Source organism: Tamandua tetradactyla, chromosome 11, assembly GCF_023851605.1.
Source record: "Tamandua tetradactyla isolate mTamTet1 chromosome 11, mTamTet1.pri, whole genome shotgun sequence".
Classification (NCBI taxonomy): domain Eukaryota; kingdom Metazoa; phylum Chordata; class Mammalia; order Pilosa; family Myrmecophagidae; genus Tamandua; species Tamandua tetradactyla.
The window spans coordinates 71,412,652-71,431,522 of record NC_135337.1 but is presented as its reverse complement, the minus strand read 5'-3'; the positions used below and the strand labels follow the sequence as shown (position 1 = coordinate 71,431,522).

At 41.7% G+C, this 18,871-nt stretch overlaps 1 long non-coding RNA gene across 3 annotated transcripts in view; it reads right to left on the bottom strand.

Moving 5' to 3' along the window:
* Window positions 1-1,933: 1,933 nt before the first annotated feature.
* Window positions 1,934-18,871, bottom strand: part of LOC143649571 (uncharacterized) — a 37,965-nt gene continuing 21,027 nt past the window's right edge. Inside the window, exons 2-5 of one of the 3 annotated variants that reach the window (XR_013159114.1) lie at window positions 16,040-16,101; window positions 14,493-14,707; window positions 2,526-2,702; window positions 1,934-2,307 (exon numbers count right to left, since the gene is read on the bottom strand). This is a non-coding gene — a long non-coding RNA (uncharacterized LOC143649571). The remainder of the gene's footprint in view (window positions 2,308-2,525; window positions 2,703-14,492; window positions 14,708-16,039; window positions 16,102-18,871) is intronic. The other 2 variants (XR_013159115.1, XR_013159116.1) reach the window with 2 other exon arrangements.

The window sequence follows — 18,871 nt, the reverse complement described above, 5'->3', positions numbered from 1 at the left end:
TTCCTTCCTTGTTCCTGATTCTGGTGACTGGGATGACCAATATGCAGCCATCACTCTTTGGGGGCCATGCGTAATAAGGATCATTTCTTTTCTAATCAGACCTTTTGAAAGATAAAAACTTAGGCCATGTAACCCATCTCCAATTTGATGATGTAGTTAGGCTGATAGAAAAATTATGTTCCATTGCCATCCTATTCTCCTGGCTAAAGGTTCTCTTTTAGAATCAAGACAATATTGTCCACTCTTGACTATAGGGGGTGGTTATTTCTTTGGAAAGTGCATCCTGTGCTTTTGCTTCTATTTCTCTTCTGTCGTCCACGCTCTGCTGCCCACCTCAGGGGTCTCCTCTCTCGTTCACACGTTAACCGAGATCTGGATAGAGAAGCTAATCCCTGCTGCTCTCAAACGTTCGCCTCGGGCAGGACGCTCTTAGCTGATCTGCGACAATCCAGAGAAATTCCACTCCAGGGGTCACCGCGAACTAGACTTGTGACGTTCAGCGTGTCCTCTAACCTTGCTGGCTTCCACATACGTGAAAAAAAAACACTTTCATGTAGAGTGGCTGGGGTTTGCACTTAATGAAACATCCTTCCCAGGCTCACACCATCACTGACTAAAGATCGATCTCACAAAGCTGCTGGGCCGGAATCCCAGCCTCTCACAGAGGAGAGAACGTGAGTCCTGTACCTCCAACAAGAACACACCCATGGCCACCGAGTCCCAGAATATGATCAAGAAAACGACCTGTTCCTGGTGACCCAATAAACACAGGAACCAAAAGGAAGTGTTTGGCGGCCCCTTGTGACGGAGCTGGCGTTTCGGCCTGTGGTTTTGCGTGGCTGTTCAGGAAGCTGCATCTTGTCCTGGAACTTGGGATCTCTTCCTCAAGCTTCAGCATCCCGTCTGCAGACCTGTCATCTCCCAGCCTCCTCAAAGCCCTCAGGCAGCCCCAAGAAAAACCACCCCCCCCCCCCCCGCCACCTTGGGAGACAGCTTGTCCCACCACGCACATTTGGCCCTGGTGGGTTTTAATAAGGGCTGGTTCTTGCCACACCCTTTCCTTCCACACATTACTCCCGAGGTGCGAACTGGGCTTCCAGGGTGGCCCTGGTGGTGAGCGTGCTCCCCCGGGGTGGTCAGCGGGGGCGGTGCTGCGTTAGCCCCCCGGGGCTGGCCTGCTTCCAGGCTGGCTCGCCCACTGCAGGAGAGACTTGCCGACGTACGTGAACAAGCCGTGGTGGGGTTTCGTTGCCAGCGTCTTCACTTTCCACACGGCCTGACCCGCAGACCTGCCACCAGCTGGCCTGCCCTGCCTCGCGCCCCAGCACGCCCGGGACGGGCTCCGCGCGGAAACAGACCCGCGGTTCCCTGAGCTGTCCTCTGCTCCTGCCCACGTCCGCTCAGTCGGACACCATGTCGGGCTCCTTTTGGACCCGAGGCTTATAAGAGCCAACTGAATGTGCTTTTTCTTTGCTCTGGACGCACCTGACTTCTTTGAGATTAAGGAAAAGAGCAGCAAGCAACATGCACCTTAAACATGTTAAGATTGAAAGGACTTATGAATAGTGTCAGTTTTAGGAAATGTAGGAACTTGGTCTGGAGTAGCAACACTTGAAAAAAAAGAAGCCTTTTATTAGGCTACTATAAAAATCATATCCTGCCCAGGATGTCAAGGGGACACCCCAGGTTTCATTGGGTGCGGTAGGTGGGCTAAGGCCATTTTTCAACCTGTGATCCAAGGACCACCTGACATAAAGTCACCTCAGAGCCGGATGAAAATGCTCTCAGGACGAGGCGTCTACAAGTCTAAGGACCCCAGGAACATGTAGGATGTTTCTACCACCTAATACCAAGGGAATGGGTGTTAATTCTAAAAGAGGGGGGAATTAGACTGAAAGGAGTACAATTAAAGTGTTTTAATATTGAAGGCATTTTTATTTTAGACAAATGTGTAAGACGAGACTTCCACAGTGGAGGCTTCTGACAAGAGCAGTAATGCCAGAGGGAGAGAAACCTTCGCCAGCTCAGCAAAAGCAGCTGAAGGGTATGCTCAGGCTGCTGTCAGAGACAACACAACAATACAGGCCTCAAAGGGGAGAAAAACCGCCCAAAGGGGAGAATAACTCCATCCTGGTGCTAAGAAACAGGGAGCTGGAGTTCCTGAAAGAACTTGACTGGCCTGGAGGAAAGAGGTAAGCCACAGTGAGGCACTTTCATCAGCCAGCTACTTTCTAGCTCTGTCTCTTGAGGTGAGATGCTGAAGGTTTTATGACTTATCCTTGATCCCCTTTCAGGCCGGTGTGTACTCTGTAAGAAAAAGCTGCATTTAGGGAACTTCCAGGGAAGAGGGTGGGGTCGGGAGCTGCAGGACTCAGTCCTCCTCCAAAAGCAGCTCCTGGACGTGGAGAAAGTGTCTGGAACAATGGTTCTAGGGCTCCAAGGTCCAGGGGAGCATCCAGGGGAGACCTGGATGGGAGACGGGGCTGTGCCCCCCCACCCCCCACCCTGGAGGCAGGCAGCCTCACCACGGTCAGATGAAGCAGGGAGGCTGTACTGATGCTCCCTCTGACCGCTGCAGATGGAGAGGGAGGTGGAAGGCTTCCTCCCTGGGAGTGGAGGGGCGGACAAAGGCAGGGGCCAAGTGTGGCTTCTGATCAGCGAGTTTGGAAAGCTGGGTCCCGGCTCTGAGCAGCAGTTCTCTCCTGCCCAAAAAGATTTCCCCAAAGTCATTGTTTCAACAGAGCCCCCACCCCCACCCCCCAGAGGTGGAGCCTGTGAAGGCTGAAAAATCACATTCTCTCCTCAGGCCTGTAGGGAATAATTTGCTAAAGAGTGCTGTCTGGTGGACAGGCCAGGAAAGTACAGCTTCAGGGAACTGGAAAAAAAAGGGCTTTTTGACCTTTTTCCTGACCCCATCCCCAGAGCCCATTGTAACTTCTCTGCACCTGCTCCATGGTCCCCTAGCCCTGTTGTGATTAGTTAAATATGGACAATTCTAAAGATCTAGAAGAAGTTGAACCAAGTGTCACAAAGAGTTTTAACTCAAAGACAATCAACAATAAAACTCTAGACAAGAGAGAGAAACTGATCATCAGCGTAAACTCATCAAATAATCAGATGCCTAGACACTGGCAAAAAATTACAAGCCATAACAAAACAGGAAGATTTGTTCCAGTCAAAGGAACAATTAAAAAGTCAGATGAGATGCAAAATTTGGACTAGTAATTGGAGATGTTCACGTAAATCTCCTAAGTTGATTAAAGGAGATGAAGGAAACACAGCTAAGGACATAAGGGTGTTAAGAAGACACTGGGAGACTTCCGGAGAAGATGGCGGCTTAGTAAGATGCGCAGGTCTTAGTTCCTCCTCCAGAACAGCTACTAGGGAAGTAGAAACGATACGGAACAGCTCCCAGAGCCACAACAGAGACCAAGAAGACAGCGTACCCCATTCTGGAATGGCTGACTGGCTGGGAGAACCCGCTCCGGTGAGATCGCCGAGGGGCACGGGCTTCCCAGGGCCAGGGCGGCAGGCGGCCAGAGTCCCTCCCTCCCTCCTTCCCGGGCCGGCTGGGAGAATTGGACAGGTGGTCCCCTCAAGCTGTGGTGGCTGGCGCCCCCCCCACGGGCGGCCCCCCGGACCAGCTTGGGGAATTGGATCGGAGACCCCCAAGCCGCGGAGAACGGCGACCGGGGTCCTTTCCAAACACGTGGCTTCCCGGTCCGGCTGGGAATGGTGGACAGGCACTCCTCCAAGCTGCGGCGGCTGGCGCCCCCCCACCACGCTTGGTGCCCCAGGCCGGATGGGAAATTTGGACAGCACTCCCCCAAGCTGCGGAGGCCGGCGCCCCCCCACCACGCTTGGCACCCCGGGCCGGCTGGGAAATTTGGACAGGCGCTCCCCCAAGCCGCGGAAGCCAGCGACCCTCCCTGCATGCGGATCCCCAGGCCGGCTGGGAGATTCAGTTTGGCACACCCCCAAGCTGCTTCGGCTGGCGAACCCCCCCTACAACGAGAGTTTTCCAAAGTTAAAGGAGCCACAGCATCTTTTACTGGTGGGACCCGCAGACAGATGAGTGCCACGAGTGCCACCTACTGGGCAGGATAAGAAAAACAGAGCTCAGAGATTTCACAGAAAAATCTTTCAACCTGCTGGGTCTCATACCCAGGGAAATCTGATTAAATGCCCAGATGCCAGCAGAAGATAATGGATCACGCTCAGAAAATTGAAGATATGGCCCAGTCAAAGGAACAAACCAATAGTTCAAATGAGATACAGGAGCTGAGACAACTAATGCTGAATATACGAACAGAAATGGAAAACCTCTTCAAAAACCAAATCGATAAATTGAGGGAGGACATGAAGAAGACATAGGCTGAACAAAAAGAAGAAATAGAAAAACTGAAAAACAAATCACAGAACTTATGGGAGTGAAGGACAAAGTAGAAAAGCTGGAAAAAACAATGGATACCTACAATGGTAGATTTAAAGAGACAGAAGATAGAATTAGTGATTTGGAGGATGGAACACCTGAATTCCAAAAAGAAATAGAAACTATAGGGAAAAGAATGGAAAAATTTGAACAGGGGATCAGGGAACTCAAGGACAATATGAAGCACACAAATATACGTGTTGTGGGTGTCCCAGAAGGAGAAGAGAAGGGAAAAGGAGGAGAAAAACTAATGGAAGAAATTATCACTGAAAATTTCCCAACTCTTATGAAAGACCTAAAATTACAGATCCAAGAATTGCAGCACACCCCAAAGAGAATAGACCCAAATAGGCGTTCTCCAAGACACTTACTAGTTAGAATGTCAGAGGTCAAAGAGAAAGAGAGGATCCTGAAAGCAGCAAGAGAAAAACAATCCATCACATACAAGGGAAACCTAATAAGACTATGTGTAGATTTCTCAGCAGAAACCATGGAAGCTAGAAGACAGTGGGATGATATATTTAAATTACTAAAAGAGAAAAACTGGCAACCAAGACTTCTATATCCAGCAAAATTATCCTTCAAAAATTAGGGAGAAATTAAAACATTCTCAGACAAAAAGTCACTGAGAGAATTTGTAACCAAGAGACCAGCTCTTCAAGAAATACTAAAGGGAACACTAGAGTCAGATACAAAAAGACAGAAGAGAGAGGTACGGAGAAGAGTGCAGAAAGAAGGAAAATCAGATATGATATATATAATACAAAAGGCAAAATGGTAGAGGAAAATATTATCCAAACAGTAATAACTCTAAATGTTAATGGACTGAATTCCCCAATCAAAAGACATAGACTGGCAGAATGGATTAAAAAACAGGATCCTTCTATATGCTGTCTACAGGAAACACATCTTAGACCCAAAGATAAACATAGGTTGAAAATGAAAGGTTGGGAAAAGATATTTCATGCAAATAACAACCAGAAAAGAGCAGGAGTGGCTATACTAATATCCAACAAATTAGACTTCAAATGTAAAACAGTTAAAAGAGACAAAGAAGGACACTATCTACTAATAAGAGGAACAATTAAACAAGAAGACATAACAATCATAAATATTTACACACCGAACCAGAATGCCCCGAAATACGTGAGGAAAACACTGCAAACACTGAAAAAGGAAATAGACACATATACCATAATAGTTGGAGACTTCAATTCACCACTCTCATCAATGGACAGAACATCTAGACAGAGGATCAATAAAGAAATAGAGAATCTGAATATTACTATAAATGAGCTAGACTTAACAGACATTTATAGGACATTACATCCCACAACAGCAGGATACACATTTTTCTCAAGTGCCCATGGATCATTCTCAAAGATAGACCATATGCTGGGTCACAAAGCAAGTCTTAACAAATTTAAAAAGATTGAAATCATACACAACACTTTCTCGGATCATAAAGGAATGAAGTTGGAAATCAATAATAGGCGGAGTGCCAGAAAGTTCACAAATACGTGGAGACTCAACAACACACTCTTAAACAACAAGTGGGTCAAAGAAGAAATTGCAAGAGAAATTAGTAAATACCTCGAGGCGAATGAAAATGAAAACACAACATATCAAAACCTATGGGACGCAGCAAAGGCAGTGCTAAGAGGGAAATTTATTGCCCTAAATGCCTATATCAGAAAAGAAGAAAAGGCAAAAATGCAGGAATTAACTGTCCACTTGGAAGAACTGGAGAAAGAACAGCAAACTAACCCCAAAGTAAGCAAAAGGAAAGAAATACCAAATATTAGAGCAGAAATAAATGAAATTGAAAACATTAAAACAATAGAGAAAATCAATAAGACCAGAAGTTGGTTCTATGAGAAAATCAATAAGATTGATGGGCCCTTAGCAAGATTGACAAAAAGAAGAAGAGAGAGGATGCAAATAAATAAGATCAGAAATGGAAGAGGAGACATAACCACTGACCTCACAGAAATAAAGGAGGTAATAACAGGATACTATGAACAACTTTACGCTAATAAATACAACAATTTAGATGAAATGGACAGGTTCCTGGAAAGAGATGAACAACCAACTTTGACTCAAGAAGAAATAGATGACCTCAACAAACCAATCACAAGTAAAGAAATTGAATCAGTCATTCAAAAGCTTCCTAAAAAGAAAAGTCCAGGACCAGACGGCTTCACATGTGAATTCTATCAAACATTCCAGAAAGAATTAGTACCAACTCTCCTCAAACTCTTCAAAAAAATTGAAGTGGAGGGAAAGCTACCTAATTCATTCTATGAAGCCAACATCACCCACATACCAAAACCAGGCAAAGATATTACAAAAAAAGAAAACTACGACCAATCTCTCTAATGAATACAGATGCAAAAATCCTCAACAAAATTCTAGCAAATCGAATCCAACAACACATTAAAAGAATTATACATCATGACCAAGTAGGATTCATCCCAGGTATGCAAGGATGGTTCAACATAAGAAAATCAATTAATGTAATACACCATATCAACAAATCAAAGCAGAAAAATCACATGATCATCTCAATTGATGCAGAGAAGGCATTTGACAAGATTCAACATCCTTTCCTGTTGAAAACACTTCAAAAGATAGGAATACAAGGGAACTTCCTTAAAATGATAGAGGGAATATATGAAAAACCCACAGCTAATATCATCCTCAATGGGGAAAAATTGAAAACTTTCCCCCTAAGATCAGGAACAAGACAAGGATGTCCACTATCACCACTATTATTCAACATTGTGTTGGAGGTTCTAGCCAGAGCAATTAGACAAGAAAAAGAAATACAAGGCATCAAAATTGGAAAGGAAGAAGTAAAACTATCACTGTTTGCAGATGATATGATACTATACGTAGAAAACCCAGAAAAATCCACAACAAAATTACTAGAGCTAATAAATGAGTACAGCAAAGTCGCAGGCTACAAGATCAACATTCAAAAATCTGTAGCATTTCTATACACTAGTAATGAACAAGCTGACGGGGAAATCAAGAAATGAATCCCATTTACAATTGCAACTAAAAGAAAAAAATACCTAGGAATAAATTTAACTAAAGAGACAAAAAACCTATACAAAGAAAACTGCAAAAAACTGTTAAAAGAAATCACAGAAGACCTAAATAGATGGAAGGGCATACCATGTTCATGGATTGGAAGACTAAATATAGTTAAGATGTCAATCCTACCTAAATTGATTTACAGATTCAATGCAATACCAATCAAACTCCCAACAACTTATTTTTCAGAATTAGAAAAACCAATAAGCAAATTTATCTGGAAGGGCAGGGTGCCCCGAATTGCTAAAAACATCTTGAGGAAAAAAAACGAAGCTGAGGTCTCACGCTGACGGACTTTAAGGCATATTATGAAGCCACAGTGGTCAAAACAGCATGGTATTGGCATAAAGATAGATATATCGACCAATGGAATCGAATAGAGTGCTCAGATATAGACCCTCTCATCTATGGACATTTGATCTTTGATAAGGCAGTCAAGCCAACTCACCTGGGACAGAACAGTCTCTTCAATAAATGGTGCCTAGAGAACTGGATATCCATATGCAAAAGAATGAAAAAAGACCCGTATCTCACACCCTATACAAAAGTTAACTCAAAATGGATCAGAGATCTAAACATTAGGTCTAAGACCATAAAACAGTTAGAGGAAAATGTAGGGAGATATCTTATGAAACTTACAATTGGAGGCGGTTTTATGGACCTTAAACCTAACGTAAGAGCACTGAAGAAAGAAATAAATAAATGGGAGCTCCTCAAAATTAAACACTTTTATGCATCAAAGAACTTCATCAAGAAAGTAGAAAGACAGCCTACACAATGGGAGACAATATTTGGAAACGACATATCAGATAAAGGTCTAGTATCCAGAATTTATAAAGAGATTGTCCAACTCAACAACAAAAAAGACAGCCAACCCAATTACAAAGTGGGAAAAAGACTTGAACAGATACCTACCAGAAGAGGAAATACAAATGGCCAAAAGGCACATGAAGAGATGCTCAATGTCCTTGGTCATTAGAGAAATGCAAATCAAAACCACAATGAGATATCATCTCACACCCACCAGAATGGCCATTATCAACAAAACAGAAAATGACAAGTGCTGGAGAGGATGCGGAGAAAGAGGCACACTTATCCACTGTTGGTGGGAATGTCAAATGGTGCAACCACTGTGGAAGGCAGTTTGGCGGTTCCTCAAAAAACTGAATATAGAATTGTCATACGACCCAGCAACACCATTGCTGGGTATCTACTCAAAGGACTTAAGGGCAAAGACACAAATGGACATTTGCACGCCAATGTTTATAGCAGCGTTATTTACAATTGCAAAGAGATGGAAACAGCCAAAATGTCCATCAACAGAAGAATGGCTAAATAAACTGTGGTATATACGTACGATGGAATATTATGCAGCTTTAAGACAAGATAAACTTATGAAACATGTAATAACATGGATGGACCTAGAGAACATTATGCTGAGTGAGTCTAGCCAAAAACTAAAGGACAAATACTGTATGGTCCCACTGATGTGAACCGGCATTCGAGAATAAACTTGGAATATGTCATTGGTAACAGAGACCAGCAGGAGTTAGAAACAGGGTAAGATAATGGGTAATTGGAGCTGAAGGGATACAGACTGTGCAACAGGACTAGATACAAAAGCTCAAAAATGGACAGCACAATAATACCTAATTGTAAAGTAATCATGTTAAAACACTGAATGAAGCTGCATCCGAGCTATAGGTTTTTTTTTTGTTTGTCTGTTTGTTTGTTTGTGTCTTTTTTCTTTTTCCTTTTCTTTTTTTACTATTATTATTATTTTTATTTTTTTCTCTATATTAACATTCTATATCTTTTTCTGTTGTTTTGCTAGTTCTTTTCCTAAATCGATGCAAATCTACTAAGAAATGATGATCATGCATCTATGTGATGATGTTAAGAATTACTGATTGCATATGTAGAATGGAATGATTTCTGAATGTTGTGTTAATTTCTTTTTTTTCTTTAATTAATTAAAAAAAAAGAAGACACTAGGTGGGCATAAAGAAGAATTTGAACACATGTAAAGAAAACTAAGATATCTTATGGAAATGAAAGGCGCAGTAGAAGAGATTAAAAATATGCTAGAGGCATACAATATCAGATATGAACAGGCAGATGAAAGGACCAGCAAATTAAAAGACAAGACATCCAGAATTAATACAATAAAGAGTAGAAAAATGTAAGTGAAGTCTCAGGGAATTGAATGATAGCACGAAGTGCACAAATATGTACATCTTGGAAGTCCTAGAAGGAGAAGAGAAGCAAAAAGGAGCAGAAAGAATATTTGAGGAAATAATGACTGAAAAGTTTCCATCTTTTATGGAAGACATGAATATGCATGTCCAAAAACGCACCACATACGCAAACAGAATAAATCTTAATGACCTACTACAAGACACATCCTAATCAGGATGTAAGATGCAAATGATAGAGAATTCTGAAAGCAGCAAGAGAAGGGGTGCTCTCAAGATATCCTCAATAAAACTAAGTCCCAATTTCTCATCAGAAACCATGGAGATGAGAGGCAGTGGTAAGATTTGTTGAAGGTACTGAAAGAGAAAAAGTGCCAGCCAAAAATTTTTTTTCTGGCAAAACTGTCATTTAAAATTGAGGAAGAGTTTAAAGTATTCACACAGAAGCAAAAACTAAGATAAATTGTAAAATACCTGTCCTATAGAATTACTAAAAGGAGCTCTTCAGGCTGAAAGGAAATGACAGGAGAGGTTTGGAGGAGAGCATAGAAATGAATATTATCAGGAATAGTAGCTAAAAGGATAAAAAGAGAGAGAAAAATAAGATATGACAAATAAAAGCCAAGGGATAAAATGGTTGAAGTAAATAGTGTCTTTACAGTAATAAAATTGAATGCTAATCAATTAAAATCCCCAATCAAAAGACACAGATTGGCATATTGAATAAAAAAATATGATCCATCTATATGCTATCTACAGGAGACTTGCCTTATATTCAAGGAGAAAAATAAGTTGAAAGTGAAAGGTTGAAAAAAGCAATTTCATGCAAACACTACCGAAAAAGAGCTGGGGCAGCTACATTTATATTAGACAAAATAGGCTTTAAATGCAAAGCTGTTAAAAAAGAGACAAATAGGGACACTATATATTAATAAAAAGGGACAATCCACCAACAGGACATAACAATCATAAATATTTATGCAGCTGGCAATGGTACCCCAAAATACACGAGGCAAACACAGGGACAAATAGTTCCTCTAAAACAAGGATACTTCAGTACACCACTCTCATCAATAAGTAGAACATCTAGACAGAGGATCAAGAAGGAAACAGAGAACTTCAATAATATGATAAATGAACTAGACCTAACAGACAAATACAGAACATCGCACCCTGAAACAGCAGGACACACATTCTTCTCAAGTGCCTGTGGATCATTCTCCAAGATAGATCAAATGTTGGGTCACAAAATAGGTCTCAGTAAATTTTAAAAGATTGAAATTATACAAAGTACTTCCTCTAATCATAGTGGAATCAAACTCGAAATCAATAACAGGTGGAAAACTAGAAAATTCACAAATATATGAAGATTAAAAAACACACTCTTAATCAATGGGTCAAAGAAGAAATCGTAAGAGGAATCAGTAAATATCTTGAGGTGAATGAAAATAAGTACACATCATATCAAAACTTATGGGATGTAGCGAATGCAGAGCTGAGAAGAAAGTTTATAGCACTAAATGCTTATATTAAAAAAGAAGAAAGACCTAACTATGTACCTGGAGGAACTAAAAAAACAACAAATTAATTTGAAAGGAGGCAGATGGCAAGCTATAACAAAGATTAAAGGAGAAATAAATGAAATTGAGAATAAAACATGAGAGAATCAACAAAACTAAAAGTTGATTCTTTGAGATCAACAAAGTTGACAAACACTTAGTGAGACTGACAAAGGAAAAAAGAGAGAAAATGCAAATAAATAATATCAGAAATGAGAAGGGGACCTCACTACTGACCCCACGGAAATAAAAAGGATCATAGGAGGATATCATGAACTGGTATGCTGACCAGTTTGACAACTTAGACAAAATGGACAATTTCATAGAAACATATGAACAACTGACTCTAGAAGAAATAGAAAATCTCAACACACCAGTTACAAGTAAAGAGAATGAATCAATCATCAAAAACCTCCCAGCAAATAAAAACCCAGGGCCAGATGGTTTCACAAGTGAATTCTACCAATTATCCCAAGAATTCATATCAATTCTGCTCAAACTCTTCCAAAAAATTGAAGAGGAGGTAAGACTACCTAACTCATTCTATGAAGACAACATTGTCCTAATACCAAAGCCAGATAAAGATCCTACAAGAAAAGAAAATTACAGACCAATTTCTCTTATGATTATAGATGCAAAAAACCTCCATAAAATACTTGCAAAACAAATCCAACAACACATCAAAAGAATTACACACTATGACTAATTGAGTTTTATCCCAGGCATGCAAGAGTGGTTCAACACAAGAAAATCAATTAATGTAACAAACCACATGAACAAATTGAAGGGGGAAAAAGACATGATAAAATCAACGGAAACAAAACAGCATTTGACAAAATCCAGCATCCTTTCTTGATAACAACAGTTCAAAAGATAGGAATAGAAGGAAGCTTCCTTTGACATCATCAAGGGCACATATGAAAAAACCCATAACTAACATCGTACTATTGGTGAAGGACAGAAAGTCTTCCTCTGAGATCCGGAACAAGATAAGGATGCCTATTTCACCACTGGTATTCAACATTGTGCTGAAAGTTCTAACCAGAGCAGTTAGGTAAGAAAAAGAAATAGAAGACATGGTGATAGGTTCTGGTGTCAACTTGGCCAAGTGATTACCCCAAATTGTCTGGTCAGGAAAGCACTGGCCTGACTGTTGCTGCAAGGATTGCTGCAAGGATATCTCATGGCTGGTTGATAAACCGGAAGGCTGGTGCATTAAATCTTCGGTCAGTTGATTGTATCTGTGATCAACTAAGGTGCAGCTCCCTCAATGAGACAATCCAATCAGTTGAAGGCTTTTGGGGAGAGGAGAGACTATTTCACTGCTTCTTCAGCCAGTTTGAGCCTCACTGGAGCTACTAGGTTCCCAGTCTGCCATATAGATTTTGGACTTGTCTGCTCTCAGGGTTGTGTGACACACCTTTATAAATCCCATATTTGCAGATCTCTCCTGTTGGTTTTGTTTCTCCAGAGAACCCTAACTAACACAGGCATCCAACTGGAAAGGAAGAATAAAACTTTCACTTTTTTAAGATGACATGATCTTATATGTAGAAAGTCCTGAAAATCTATAAGAAAGCTGTTAGAGCTAATAAACAAGTTTAGCAAAGGGGCAGGATACAAGATCAACACACAAAAATCAGTACTGATTCTATATAAGGTGCAATCTGAGGAGGAAATCATGGAAAATATTCCATTAACAGTAGTAACTAAAAGAATCAAATATGTAGGAATAAATTTAATGGAGTGTGTCCTGGTCAGGTTCATGTGTCAACTTGGCCAGGTGGTGGTACCTGTTTGTCTGGTTGGGCAGATGCTGGTCTCTCTGTTGCTATGAGGACATTTCATAGATTTAAAACATGATCTCGTCAGCTGCATCCACAGCTGATGCCATTTGTAATCAGCCAAGGGGAGTGTCTTCTGTAATAAGTGATGCTAAATCTAATCACTGGAAGCCTTTTAAGGAGGATTCAGAAGAGCCAGGCTCTCTTCCTGCTTTGGCTGGCAAGCCTCTCCTATGGAGTTCACCCAGACCCTCCACTGGAATCGTTAGCTTCACAGCCTGCCCTGCAGATTTTGGACTCTACGTTCCCACCGTTACATGAGACACTTTTATAAATTTTATGTTTACGAATAGTTCCTGTTGATTCTGTTTCTGTCGAGAACCCTAATTAATACAGAGTGTAAAGGACCTTACACAGAAAACTACAAAACATTGCTTAAAGAAGTCAAAGAATGGAAATCCATTCCATGTTCATGAATTAAAATACTATCATTATGATATCAATTCTACCAAAATTGATTTACAGATTCAATGCAATCCCAATCAAAATTACAACCTACTTTGCAGAATTGGAAAAGCCAATTATCATATTCCAGGACAAGTAAGGGAACTTGAATAGCCAAAAACCTCTTGTAAAAGAACAACAAGTTTGGAGGACTCACACTTCCTGATTTTAAAGAATATTACAAAGCTACAGTGGTGAAAACAGGAATGCACTGGCATAAAGATAGATATATTAACCAAGGGATTGAATTGAGAGTTCAGAAATCGACTCTCACATCTACGGCCAATTGATACTTGACAAGGCTGCCAAGTCTACCCAACTGGGACAGAACAGTCTTTTGAATAAATGGTGCTGGGAGAACTGGGTATCCATATACAAAAGAATGAAAGAGGACCCCTACCTCACCCCTTATACAAAACTTAACTCACAGAGACCGAAATACAAGAACCAGGACCATGAAACTCCTGGAGGAAAATACAGGGACACATCTACAAAATCTGTGGTAGACTTTACACCCAAAGCACAAGCAATGAAAGAAAAAATAGATAAATATAATCTCCTCAAAATTAAAAACTTCTGCCCTTCAAAGTATTTTGTCAAGAAAGTGAAAAGAAAGTCTAGGCAATGGGAGAAAATATTTGGAAACCACATATCCGATCAGCATTTAATATCCAGAATATATAAATAAATCCTACAACTCAACAATAAAAATACAAGCAACCCAATGATAAAATGGGCAAAAGAATTGAATATTTTTCCAAAGAGGAAATGCAAATGGCTGAAAGCACATGAAAAGATGCTCTACATCACTATTAGGGAAATGCTAATCAAAACATTTTATACCTACTAAAATGGCTACTGTCACTAAAACAGAAAACTGCAAGTGTTGGAGAGGATGTGGAGAAAGAGGAACACTTACTCATTGCCGATGGGAGTATAAAACGGTACGGCCTCTGTGCAAGACAGTTTGGCAGTTCCTCAGGAAGTTAAGTATGGAATTTCCATATGATCCGGCAATCCTGCTACCAAATATATACCCAGAAGAACTGAAAGCAGGGACATTTTCACAGGAATGTGCTCAGCGGCATTATTTACAATTATCAAAAGATGGAAGTAACCCAAGTGTCCATCAACCTATGAATAAACAAGAAAAATCTGTGATGTACGTATGGAAGGATATCACTCAGCTGTAAGAAGGAATGAAGCCCTGACACCTGTGACAACATGGATGAAACTGGAGGTCATCATGTTGATGCTGATTGAAGTAAACCGGACACAAAAGGACAGATATTGTATGATCTCACTAGTATGACCAAAGCATAATAAGGAAAGTTAAAATCAGAATGTGTAAAATAGATTACTAGGAGATAGAATGGGGCTAGGAAATGGGGAGCTGAGACTTAATTTATGCAGAATTTCTATTTAGGTTGACTGCAAACGTTAGGAAACGGGTAGAGGTGATGGTAGCATGTTACTGTGCGCGTAACTAACGGTGCGGAATTACACGTGTGAGTGTGGATGCAGGTGGCAGTTTCAGGCTGTGTGTGTCACTAGAAGGAAAGCCAGAGGATAAACCATGGGACTGTACATCACAGCGAACCCTGCAATGGATGCTGTCTGTGGCTAATAGTACAAGTATGAGAATGTTTTCATCAACTAGAACAAATGTATGTCACTAGCACAAAGTGTCGCTAATTATGTGGTATATGAAAAAAATACACCTAATGCAAACTATGTACTATAGTTAGCAGGACTGTTTTAGTATTCTTTAAATATAAATAAATCTGTAGAGACAGAACAGGATTAGTGGTTATGCAGGACAGGGACAGGATAGAGGGACTGAGAGGGGATGCTAAGGGGTGCGGGGTTTTTCTTTCTGGACTAATGAAAATGTCCTAAAATTGATTGTGGTGATGAATTCACAACTCTGTGATTATCCTACAAGCCACTGGTTGTATACCTTGGGTGAATTGTATAGTATGTGAATATATCTCAATAAAACTACTTTAAATAAATAAATAAAGCAGAAACAGAATTCGCAATTAGTAATGGAGCAAACATGAGAAACAATATGATTATTTTGTACCTACCTGTTTACTTGGACTTTTAAAAATTCGACCCTGTTTTCTTACCATTTAGTATTTCCTCTTCAAGGGGAAAGACGATTTTTGGTCACTGGGGACAACATCATGACTTGTCATTCTTCTGAAGCTCTAGGAAGCAGTGTCCCCCTTCCATTTTCCGGCTCCCCCTGTTTGGGACGAGACTTGGTCCTCGGGAGTTGGGCTAGGACACAGTCACTGTGGCATGACCCGTCCTCTTGTAGTTGACCAGACATCATCAACCTAGTCTTGGACTCCAGAGAAGGGTCCGGTGCTCTGACTTGCTCCCAAATCGTGGAAACAAGGGTCTCTCACCCAGGAATGCGTTCAGCTGCAAACAGAACTAAACCTGCCCAGTACTTACCTAACACCAGAAGGCTGAAGCGTAAGAAGGTACCAGATGTCGTCTTCCTTCTCCTCCTTTCTCTGGTTTAAGTGAAAAAAAGCCCATGAGTATAATTGAGACTTGTCAATGATCAAGAATTTGGCTCTGTCAGTCTCGAAGAAAAGCAATTATGGAATCCATAAAACTTCCTAGGATAATCTAACAGTCAAGATACTGATAAATAAGACAAGTTCATTGGCTCCTTTCCAGCAGGAGGCTGTCACCTAGCAGATTCCTCTAAAACCAAGGACTGACAGCCTCCTCTGCGTGCAAGGTCCACTCTGGCCGTGACAGGGATGGCTCGGCTCTCCTGTACTGCGGGGATTTGGGGAGACCTCATGGTTTCTCAAAGCAGCCCCTGGATGTCAAAACCCACCTGAGGTCACACTTGATGACACGGTGGCATTTTTTTTAAAAGCACCGAATCAACACCACCTTCATTAGCCCAGAGCTGCAATATCTAGGAAAAATTGCCAACCAGGTTATTGCAAAACTTGTTTTTCCTTTTCCTTGGTTTGCTTTGTTTTTTAATCAGTTTTTTTGAAATATCTAAAGAAAATCTTTGCTCTGAATTTCAAAAATATAGACAACAGCCTGCACCTCACAGGAAGACGGTACTTGTGCCGACAGAGGGGAGTTGTGTTAATTGGCTAGTTAATAAACAATCGTTAGATAGTAGAAAAAAATTTGTTTCAAAGGCAAACCATAACCCAGTCTTCATTGCAATCAGATTCCAGCCCCATTCATGTCTTTGAGCTGTTTTGCCGCTTTGTAGACTGCAGATAATTGATAGATAGGTAAATTCTGTTCTGTCTAATACAGAATTTTCTGCACTGTGGGAAATAAACGACTTGATCTCCATTTGCAATTCATTTCAACACTCCTTTACTTCACATAGTCTGTACTGTATATGACTTTTCCTTTGAACCATTTATAATACCTGTCTGGTTCTTTCCTATCATAAGAAATAAAATCATTTATATGTATTCATTTTCAGATCTGGATGACTGTCAATATTTTACCTTTAACTGAAAAGTATCTTTCAGATCAAATATAGATATAATATACAGAACATGTTCTACTTACTGTGTAGACATCACGCATGAATGGCTGTTTTAGAGCATGAACACACAGGGATTAAAAAGCATACTCTTTTCCTTGATTCACTTCTGAATTTAGCCACGAGCATTGTGCAGTGCGCCCGTGTGCCCGGACAATGTGTGTGGCCCTTTGCCGCAGCAGGGGCAAAGCGTTTACTGGCACCCATGGCGTGGCCATCCCTTACCTAATGGATAGTTAATGAAAGGCCTGGGCCTACGCCTGCCATGTGGGCCCACACCTGCCTTATGGGCCCACACCTCCTCATGGGCCCACACCTGCCTCGTGGGCCCACACCTGCCTTGCACCTGCTTCATGGGCCCCGCACCTGCCTCACACCTGCTTTGTGGGCCCTGCACCTGCTTCGTGGGCTCACACCTGCCTTGTGGGCCCACACCTGCCTCGTGGACCCACACCTGCCTCGTGGGCCCACACCTTCCTTACATCTGCCTCGTGGGCCCTGCACCTGCCTCATGGTTAGACCCTCAAAACACAATAGTTAATTTATACTTGAACATGGGGAAAATGAGACTATGAAGAACACCTGGGAAACAACACCAGAGTCAGCCATTTTGAAATGGTAACTGAGGAATAAAATTCAATCCTCAAAGAAATCCAAGAGAGCAAAGATCATCATGAGCTCAAGAAAAGGTTGGCTTTGGATGAGTTCCAACATCCTCGTCTCATCTTCCAGTTCCTAGCAATGGTCTTTTGTGGACATGTATTAGTTGGAGATTTCAAACCCCAATCTCATATTTTGAGCTATGAATTCGATTGTGTATTAGATATTCCCAAAACAGAGAAGTCAGCTCTCTAAATCAGCAGATGTAACAAGCTCCCTCTGCGTCACATCCTTGGAGCACAAGTGGATCCCACGTCACATCCACTGCCACGTAAACGCAGGGAGCAAAGGAGAGGGAGGCAGCAGCGCATTTGCTTGTGCGAAAGAAAAAACTCTCTGTGTGTCTTTTAGTGCCCTCATTTCATTGTCCTGAGGTTTCTCGCCAAAGAGCGCACGTCTTTGACCAGGCGGGCAGGGGCTTCCTTTGCATATTTGGCCCCACTGTTCCAAATCATAACTTTAAAGAAGTATCGAATTCTCCACCTTTATAGGGTTCAGTTAGGTAGCCCTGAGGTGGGCTTGGTCTCAGGGTGCTCCGAGGATGCCCTTTGCTGCGTATACAGCTGGCGCAATCCAGGCACCGGGGAGAGGCAAGAACAACGTCTTGGGGCCTGGCAAAGGAGGGCAGATCTTCCAGAAGCAGACTTGACTGGAGCACCCACTGCGGGGGTGGTCTTAGTGGCTCTCCCGGAGTAGAGAAATGAAAGCCCATGGGGGCTCCTGTCCCCCGGCTGAGTCCACCCCGTTAGGGCACAGGCGGGGGCTTGAGGGAGGCAAGTACTATAACAAGCTCCCCTACCCAAGTTCTACCACCCTGGCCAATGTCATCTTTTAAGAAGGAAAGAAGGAAATCTAGAGCTTTGAGGTCATTGAATAAATAATCACAATTAATTTAACAAAGCAAAGATTATTTGCATGGTGTAACCAGGAGAGCATAAAAGGTTAACACAAATGCATCCCCTCCTTCACAGCTTATTGAGCACATGCTGTGTGCAGTGGCAGCTAAGCCATGCGAGCAGGACATTATCCCAACCCCCAAGGAACTTACAGTGACAGTGTTGAACTTTTCCGGGGCCTCGTGCTCCCAGGAA